Source organism: Populus euphratica, unplaced genomic scaffold, assembly GCF_000495115.2.
Source record: "Populus euphratica unplaced genomic scaffold, PopEup_1.0 scaffold196.1, whole genome shotgun sequence".
NCBI lineage: Eukaryota > Viridiplantae > Streptophyta > Magnoliopsida > Malpighiales > Salicaceae > Populus > Populus euphratica.
Window position 1 is genome coordinate 85,915 of NW_011500075.1, and position 9,744 is coordinate 95,658.

Genomic DNA, 9,744 nt, shown 5'->3' on the forward strand with positions numbered 1-9,744 from the left:
GGTAACATAAGTTATAATCATGAATGTCAGACAATATTTACAAGTATTAACGTTAATCGAATGAGATAACTAATATAATCAAAATTATTTTGCATGACATACTTTCAACTGCTAAGCAAACTTCTAACTAAAAATCCACTTAACTTGTGGAATGGATAATGAATGATTCTTTATATTAACTATAATAAAAGTAGATCAATATTTCACTTAAGCATGAGTTACTATTTATTATAAGTGTGCTACATTATGAATACATTATAAGTGTTTTTATTGTGGATTGTGAGAGCTTTTACTATGAATTATGATATACTGCAGTGTAGCGCTGATATTGTACACTGTGGGTGCTTGCACTGTTGTTCCCTCTGGTTCGATCTCGGTCTTGTCAGGTTTTTTTTTATTTCAATACTCCTATACTTGGGAGAAGACATTAATATTTTGGTCGTGTCAGAAAGCGTTATAGTTTTCCTTACAAAACACTGTGTATTGCTACAGTAATTTTCTAAATGGTTTTATTTTATTTTTTTCTAAAACTATCTTTGTCAATTTTATTGGGAAAAACACTGTAGTTTTCCTCATGAAACATTGTCAATTGGTACAATATTTTTCCTCATGAGTTTTTCTCCTTCCAAAATTATTTTTGTTGATTTTTTTTAATATTAAGTTGGTAACAAATTTAGCTTTGTAATTTTTTTATTAACAAAAAAACTAAATCATGTGATGAAAGTACTGTATCTTTCCTCACAAAATATTGTGCATTGCTACAAATTTAGTTTCTAAGTTTTTGACTACCAATACAACTTTTTTTTTCCATCATGAAATATTGGATTCATCATACCTTTAGTTTTTATTACTTATCTAGCACTAATTCATAATTATAATACTATTACGTATATTTGTTTTATAAGCTCGCGGCATCACGAGGACATGCCATCTCTTACAAATATAAAAGAGAAAATAAAAGAAAGATAGATAGTCCTGGATTCTTATTACATCCTCCAGTTATAATCAAAAGAACAGAAGCAACTTGCTCGAGGAAGTCGGAAACTTTAGAATGCCATTTTGAACAAGTCTTCGACTTCGCAGCGTTTCTCATATCTCAAGCACTAGGCATGGCAAAAATTTTGCCTGATTGTGCAACGAATATGAATATAAGACAATGAATACAAATTTTCCCACAAGTAAAGCACTCGGGTTTGAATCACTTCTGAATCAGAAGTGGAGATTTTCAGCTTTGTGCGATGTTTCATCATTGAAATATGTAACAGAGCTGGATGTCATGATCAACAAACATTAAAGAATGTGATAGCATGGAGAACTTGCTTTCATCTTCTTGGTCTTATTGAGCTTCATCACCATTGCAATCTAGTGGTATGATTTCTGTTCTAAATCGCTTTGCTTGTTATGGATGAAACCTGGAAGAAATTAAAGTAAACTGCTGTGAAAAAATGGAGGATATAATAGCTGTTGGGACATTCAAGCATTCAAACACACATAAATTTAAGTGGTTCGGTAACTTTTCTACTCCACGGAGCTGCTGCTTTGTATTAATCACTCAAAGAAATAATACAAACAAAGAGGAGGAGAAAAGTCTTCTTAACTCAACTCTACACTCAAGCTTTCTCTACTACTCTCACTCTCTTGATTTTTCACTCTATATATCACCCACATTTTCAACTCTTTAGCTTGTCTATTTATAGACAAGGTTAGGGAGACATGGAGTATAAATGATGCCATGATTTATGCCATCAATTAAGCCTCCATTAATATCAAGTGAGGGATTAGTTATCCTCACTTACATATAATGAAGGTGGGACAATGTTTGTCTCTGCTAACAATAGCAAAATGAGATGAAGAAGGGATCATGGGGGAAGAAAGTAGCTACTGTTCCACCACAACAATTCAGCCTCCCAAAGTTAAGGATTCTGAGATGGGGATATTTACCTGAACTTGCAAGCATTTGTAGTGAAAAACTGATTTGCGATTCTCTCCAACATACTAATTTTTTTTCAGTTGCTTGACAATGACTAGCCATCTCCTCCTTCTCTTGAAAAAATCTATGTAAAAACCAAAAAATAGAATGGTGGGACTCAGTGGAAGCATCGTAATGCCAAGGATGTCCTCTTACCCTTTGCGTGGTTTGGGGACCCCGCTATGCATTACTACCTACGTCTTGGTGAACATGTTTTCATTCCTTTCTCTGTATCTGCCCTTAACTTTGGATTAGTCACAACCACAACCACTCACAATTGATCTGTATGATTTCAAAGTAGTTTGTAACCTTGCTAGTCCGAAGTAGTTTTGTTTCTGTTTTTCTTGAATTTATCTTCTTTCAGACTTGTGTTATTTGCAAAACGATGATAATGGCATTAGAAAACATGACATAACAAAGGTTAACAGAAGTTCATTAATTTCAGCTTTTTTGATTGGGACATTGCCCTGTTTTAATTAAACTTGAGACCCTAAGCAGCTCGAATACCGTCACCAGCATGATCATACAGTTCTTCTATCATTCTATACACAACAATTCTTTTATCATTCTTCTACCAACTCGTCCACTTAGTAAGTGTAATGTAACCTTATAAAGTTTTTGTTATGAATAGTGTTTTTCCTTCTCTGTAATTGCTCTACAACAATGTCCCTCATGTCAGCAGGAAGATTGTAACTCGTGGAATTTTTGGAAAATACCGTTGCCCGAGATTGAGTTGTAGTCTATTCCTTACAAATAGATGGTTATGCCGTGCTAACAAGATGATAAGTGGATTGAAATGCCCATAAAAGTACAGATACGATCAAGATTTTTCCGTTCGTTCCAATTTCTTTGCCAGAAGGGATGTTGTGTTAACGTAATGCATTTCGCAGTACTGGTGTATCATTTGCAAGCAATGCATCATGTATTGGAAGTTAGAGGTACTCGAAAAAAGCCCCTTGTTAATAAAAGGTTGTGTAATTTGATGGTGATGTTTTTGAGTTGCAATCAGGAATGGCTCTTGCATTATTTGTTCTTATTCGTGCTCTACTCCAATGGAACGTATGGAACATTGTTGTTTGACCTGATAAAGAGCGTGAAACTTCTGACATAAAACAAAATAAGCATAAGAAAATCCCAAACAAAATAATCTGACAAGAAAAATGAAAGAAAAAGTAAAACTAGAATCGGATACTTCTGTGAGGATGTATCAAATTTTGCATCCAAACAGTCTTTTGTTTAAATCTATTTTGATTTTTTAAGGAAGGATGTTTGTTTAAATCACTCAATGGAAAGTGTTAAATGGCATTGTTTCTTAGAGAAAAAACAGAATTGGATGGAAAATCTGAAAAATGGATGAAACTGGTAATTATATAGTTGGAGGCTTTTTTTTTTTATGTTTGCCCTAAAAAAAAGTAAAATAAAAATAAAAATAATTCAATTCGTCTAATTTAACCGATTAATATTTTATCTTAACAATTTTATAAAACGAAGCAGTAGAAATTAGAAATTGCTGATGAACCCCTTCATGAATAGAGCATATCTTCATGGAATCGATAACATTAGCTTATTATGTTTAGCTTGATCGTTTAAAGCTTGAGTACGATTTGCTGCAAAAGTGATCATTGCCCGCTTCTGAGTCAAGTACAAGAAATCCTTAATCATCTGGAGATAACGATGATGTCTGAAAGTAAGACTTGTTACTTTCGAAAGAAGCAAACGATAGAAACTCACAGGTATCGAAGAATTTATTCCCATCATCATTCGTTTCATTTCCTGAGGCACCAACTCTTTCATTATCATCCTCAGTTTCGCTGACACTTGCTATGGATTCCATTGAACTAGGCAAGAAGATAATTTCAGAACTGCATCATAAAACCATTAATTTAAAATAATATTTTACATCAGAAATTGAACAACCACATAATGGTGAGAGGAGAATTTGAAAGTTTTGGGAGAGACAAAATTGCATAGTAACACAACTCAAGTTGTTGGAAGTTACTTTCCAAAATTATAAGAATCAATCTGGAAATTTATTAAGATAAATCATAGATTTCTCGGACCAATTCAAGGAATTGCCTGATTTATTATATAATATTATGCTTGATTTATTTTCCTTTCTTTAAGTATAAATACGAGTCATTTGTAAGTTAGCCACCATCGCTAAACCATATCAATTTCCTGTCTTTCATTAATTTTTTAGTTTCGCAACCCAAATTTTTAAGGCAAAGAACCATTCAGTTCATAAAAACAATGCGACCACCAGACTAGGAAGTTACACGTTGCCTATTACAGCCTTAAAGCTTGTTTGTTTTTATGGTCAAGTGTGAGGTTGAGATTGGGTATAACTCAATTACATACAAGATTCAACCACAAAATGCTTTTTTTTTTTTTTAGTTTTTTAGGTGGGTTTCATGCACAAACCTCAACCTTAACCACAAAAACAAATAAATTTTAAGTGTTTGTTTGAAATTGTAGTAGTGATTATAGTTTAAATTGTTTTTCATTTATAAATGCATTAAAATAATATTTTTTATTTTTTTAAAAATATTTTTGATAACAACACATTAACATAATTTGAAAATATATATAAAAATAATTTTTAACCCAAAAAAACCCTAATCTATTAAACGATGAATCATCAACACACCACGCCATTGCATTGAAGGATGGGATGGTTACCTAAATTTTGTTACTTTGTTATTTATTCTCTGATTGCTTCTGTAAAGCACTGTACATAAAGGGTAGTATTGATATTGCATATAATAAGTTAGTTAGAATATTCTTTGCTTGTTGTATATATTTGAATGAGCTACATCATTCACAATACAGAAAGAATTTCTCTTTACAACTCTGTTATCCTTTATTTCACATTCGTTTGTTACATGGTATCAGAGTAGCTGATTAATGGCCTATGCTTATAAAGAAACTAATTCTCAGTCTTTCAACAATACAAACCCCAAAAACAAATACCTCAATTTCTCTGACCCTTTCAATCCATTTTGAATTGAGAATGGTGATAACCCAACTACTGCTCTTGTTTCTGAACTCTTAACTGCTGATAATTATGTCAGTTGGTCTCATGCGATTTCTCGAGCTCTTCGTGCGAAGAACAAACTTGCATTTGTTAATGGTACATTGTCTAAACTTACTGATATCTCAGATCCTCTTTTTGTAGCTTGGGAGAGATGCAACGACTTGGTTGTTTCATGGCTACAAAATTCTGTAAGTCCTTCTGTCAAATCTAGTCTTGTTTTAGTTGAGGATTCAAGAGTATTGTGGCTGAAACTCAAAGATCGTTTTACCCACCAAAATGGCCCTCGAAATTTCCAACTGAAATGTGATTTAGCCAGCTTATCTCAAAACCAAGACAATATCAGTACCTATTTTGGTCACCTCAAAACATTGTGGGATGAACTTGCTATCTATGACCCTTTTCCTGATTGTTTGTGTGGAAAATTAAAAATCCTTCATGATCGCTATGATCGTGACTGTGTCATTCAATTTCTTATGGGTTTATCCGATGCATACTCAAACACCAGAGATCAGATAATGCTACTTGATCCTCTTCCATCCCTTAACCGTATGTTCTCCATGATCCAACAACAGGAAAGACAACATTTGATGATTCTTTCTATCAAATCCCCTGACCTTATAGCAATGATAGCCAAACCAATTTTTAACTCTAGCAAAAATTTCTCCCGGTCCACTTCCCAAAAAACTAATCGCCCATACTATTCTTACTGCAAGCTTCCTAGTCATTCTCTTGAAAACTATTTCAAAGTTGGAAATGCTGATCCACCACAATGCACTCATTGTAATATGACTGGCCATATTGCAGAAAGATGTTATAAACTGTATGGCTACCCGCCTGGTCATAAACTTCATGGAAAAAATAAAGGTATTGCAGCAACTATTACTTAATCCCAAGCACTCTCGAATGATGATTATAAGGAGAATTCAACTGAATCCATAATGCTTACCAGGAGTCAATACCAACAATTACTTTCTCTTTTGCATTCCAAGGAGACTAGTTCAACCATGGCTTCACTATCTGTTACACAACCATCTTCTTCCTCTTCCAATCTTCATGTCAGCAACTCTCATGTTTCTAGTATGACTATTTGCTTCAGCACAAGCACACACTCATCTTCTCCCACAAACATCTCACTTTGGATTATTAACACTAATGCCACAAATCATATGATATGCTATACCTTCTTTTTTATGTCTATCACAGCTACTGTTTCCTATCAAGTTAAACTACTAAATGGCTAAGATGTTCTTGTTACCCATATTGGTGCTGTAAGATTATCTAAGCATCTTGTATTAAATCATTTTTTGTGTGTGCCTTCCTTTAACTTCAACTTGCTTTCTACCAAGAAACTAACTCAACATCATTTTTGTTGTCTCATATTTTTATCCACTGCTTGTTTTTTTCAGGACTTAGCATTAAGGACAATGATTGGGATGGGTGAAGTTAGAACCGGTCTGTATCACCGTCTCAAGTCTCGGGTGTCACCCTCTGCTTTGGTTGATGCACTGCCTCATCTTCATCCCTCAACTTCATTTCCTTTTGCTTCCGCTACTCACACTACTTCATTGTGTGATTTATGGCATTATCGTTTAGGACACATTTCTCTTTCTAGATTATCTTTAATCACTGATGCTATTATCACACATAATCAAACATTTCATAATCCAATACCATGTTTCATTTGTCCTTTGGCTAAGCAGTGGCATGTTTCTTTTCCAACTTCTACACATTCTGCTTTATATAAATTTGATCTTGTCCACTATGATATATGGGGTCCCAACTCAGTTATTGCAGTGGATGGATCACGTTTCTTTCTTACAATTATTGATGACCACTCTCGGACAACATGGGTTTATATGTTTAGAAATAAATCTGATAACAAGTCTTGTTTTATGGCTTTTTTATAGTCTAATTGAAACTCAATTTCACCCTAAAATCAAAACCATTAGAAGTGACAATGGAGCTAAGTTTCGCATGAAAGATTTTTTTAAGCTAAGGGCATCATCCACCAAAGGAATTATGTCGACACACCCCAACAAAATGACAGGGTTGAGAGAAAACATCAACACATAATGAATATTGCCCGCGCTTTAATGTTTCAATCCCACCTGCCCCCCCCAATATTGGACTGACTGTGTTCTCACAACAACCTACCTTATTAATCGAACTCCTACCCCTCTTCTTCATAACAAAACACCCTATGAATATCTCTTCCACACCCCTCCCCAATACAAACACTTGAGAGTTTTTGGTTGCCTTGCATATGCCTCTACCTTGTCACAAAGGCGTAAGAAGTTTGATCCTAAAGGCAGAGCATGTGTGTGTTTTTTTTTAGATTAACGTGGGTGTCTGGACCAGTTTGTGGGATTAAAGCATATAAATTACTTGATTTACAAACTGATCAAATTTTTTTTTATCCCGAGATGTTCATTTTCATGAATCTATTTTTCCCTTCCATCCTCATTTTTCGCCTTTTGTTTCACCTTCCCACTCTATTCCACCTCCTTTCCATTCTTCACTACCTCATTCTATCTCTGTTCCTACTCACCAACACCTCCTCCATTACTCCCCTCCATTACTCACTCACCTGCCATTTTCAATTCCTAGTTTTCATCTCTATATTTTTTAGCTCCAAGTTCTCCTCTTTCTACTCCTTCCCCACCACAGCCTTTACATTCTCCACCTCTATTATCTCCTCCTGTCTTACATTCTCCTCATTCTTTCGTTTCACCTTCTCGCAGGACAACTAGAACCAGGCATGCTCTTGAGTACCTGCAGGATTATCATTGTCATCATACTACTCTAACTCCTCCTATCCCATCGTTGGACTAGCTAATATGTTCCCCTTCAGGTACAGCTTCCCCTCTTTATAATACTATTTCTTACCAGCATTTTTCTCCTACTTATAAAGCTTTTTCAACTACTATTTCCACTCATATTAACCAAAAACATATAAACAAGCTCTTAAAGATCCCGGATGGTGTTAGGCCATGGACATTGAATTAGCAGCCTTGAAGGCAAATCAAACTTGGTGGCTTACGGATTTACCTCCTGGCAATGTTTCCATTGATTGCAAATATGTTTATAAAATGAAGTATCATTCTGATGGGAGTATTGAATGTCTTAAAGCAAGACTTGTGGCTCGCGGTTTCACCTAACTTAAGGGAGTGGACTATCAAGAGACTTTTTCTCCTATGGCTAAGTTGGTTACTGTGAGGTGTCTCTTAGCTATTGCATCAGTTGAAGGTTGACATTTACATCAATTCGATGTAAATAATGCATTTTTGCATGGGGACTTACATGAAGATATTTATATGAATAAACCTCCTAGCTACACCAAAAGATCCCCTACTCAAGTCTGTAAATTGCTCAAAAGCTTGTATGGTCTCAAACAAGCTTCAAGGCCATGGCATTCAAAATTTTCTAATGTTCTTTTTGTTGCAGGTTTCTCTCAATCCAAGGCTGATTATAGCCTTTTCACCCGTGACATTAATGACATATTTATTGTTATTCTTGTTTATGTCGATGATATATTGGTTGCAAGCAGTGATATTATTATTGCTGTGCAAGAATTGAAATCCATTTTTCACAGGCATTTTTAGATCAAGGACCTTGGCCCCTTACACTACTTTTTAGGCATAGAGGTTGCAAGATCCTCCAAAGGAATTTATCTCTGCTAGAGGAAATATACACTGGATATTCTTGCAGATTCTGGCACCTTAGGCAGCACCTCTGCTAAGGTTCCAATGTAGCAAAATCTCAACCTTACTCAAACCACTAGCACTCCCTTATCTGATCCCAGTATTTATCGATGTCTTATTGGCAGACTCCTTTATCTTACAGTCTCTCGGCCTGATATTTGTTATAGTGTCAACAATTTGAGCCAATTCATGGCTAATCCTACTGATGCACATTTACATGCAGCCCATAAAGTTCTTTGTTACCTTAAGGGTGCACCAGGCCAAGGGCTTTTGTTCTCTAGTTCTTCCTCTTTACATCTTGAGGCTTATTGCGATTCTGATTGGGCTTTTTACCCTGATACCAGACATTCTATTAGTGGCTACTGTATTTTCCTTGGCTCTTCCTTGATCTCTTGGAAATCTAAGAAACAATCTATGGTCTCTAAGTCTTCGGCAGAGGCCGAATACCATTCTATAGCTGTCACCTGCACTGAATTAACTTGGCTGAAATACATTCTATCTACACTCCATGTCCAGCATTTTCAACCAGTTTTCTTACACTGTGACAACCAAGCTGCTATCCATATTGCGGCAAATCCAGCATTCCATGAGAGGAATAAACACATTGAACTCGACTGCCATCTCATTTAAGACCAGATTCAGGTCGGCCACGTCTGCACTCGTTATGTCTCCAGCTCTAATCAACTTGCTAATATCATGACAAAGGCTTTATCATACTCTGTTCTCAATTTTCACTTATCCAAGATGGGAGTCGTAAATTTTTACTCTCTATCTTGCGGGGGGTATTAGAGGATGAATCATCAACACACCATATCATTGCAAAGAAGGATGGCATGGCTACCTGCATTCTGTTACTTTGTTATTTATTCTCTGATTGCTTCTGTAAAGCACTGTACATATGACACGATGAAAAGTCTTCCAAGTGCAGGAGTATCAAAGTAATAAATAACCCAGCAAGACTGGGGTCGAACCACAAGGAAGTTAAATATATAAATTATAGATAACAATAACAACAACAACAACAACAACAACAACAATAA

The 9,744-nt window shown here is 35.4% G+C and overlaps 1 protein-coding gene across 1 annotated transcript in view; it reads left to right on the forward strand.

The window, feature by feature from the left end:
* The window catches only part of LOC105108586 (putative disease resistance protein At4g19050), a 13,912-nt gene extending 11,896 nt beyond the window's left edge, over window positions 1-2,016 (forward strand). Inside the window, exon 3 of the mRNA XM_011002937.1 lies at window positions 1,942-2,016. The gene's annotated coding sequence lies outside the window, so the exon portion shown is untranslated. The remainder of the gene's footprint in view (window positions 1-1,941) is intronic.
* Window positions 2,017-9,744: the final 7,728 nt, after the last annotated feature.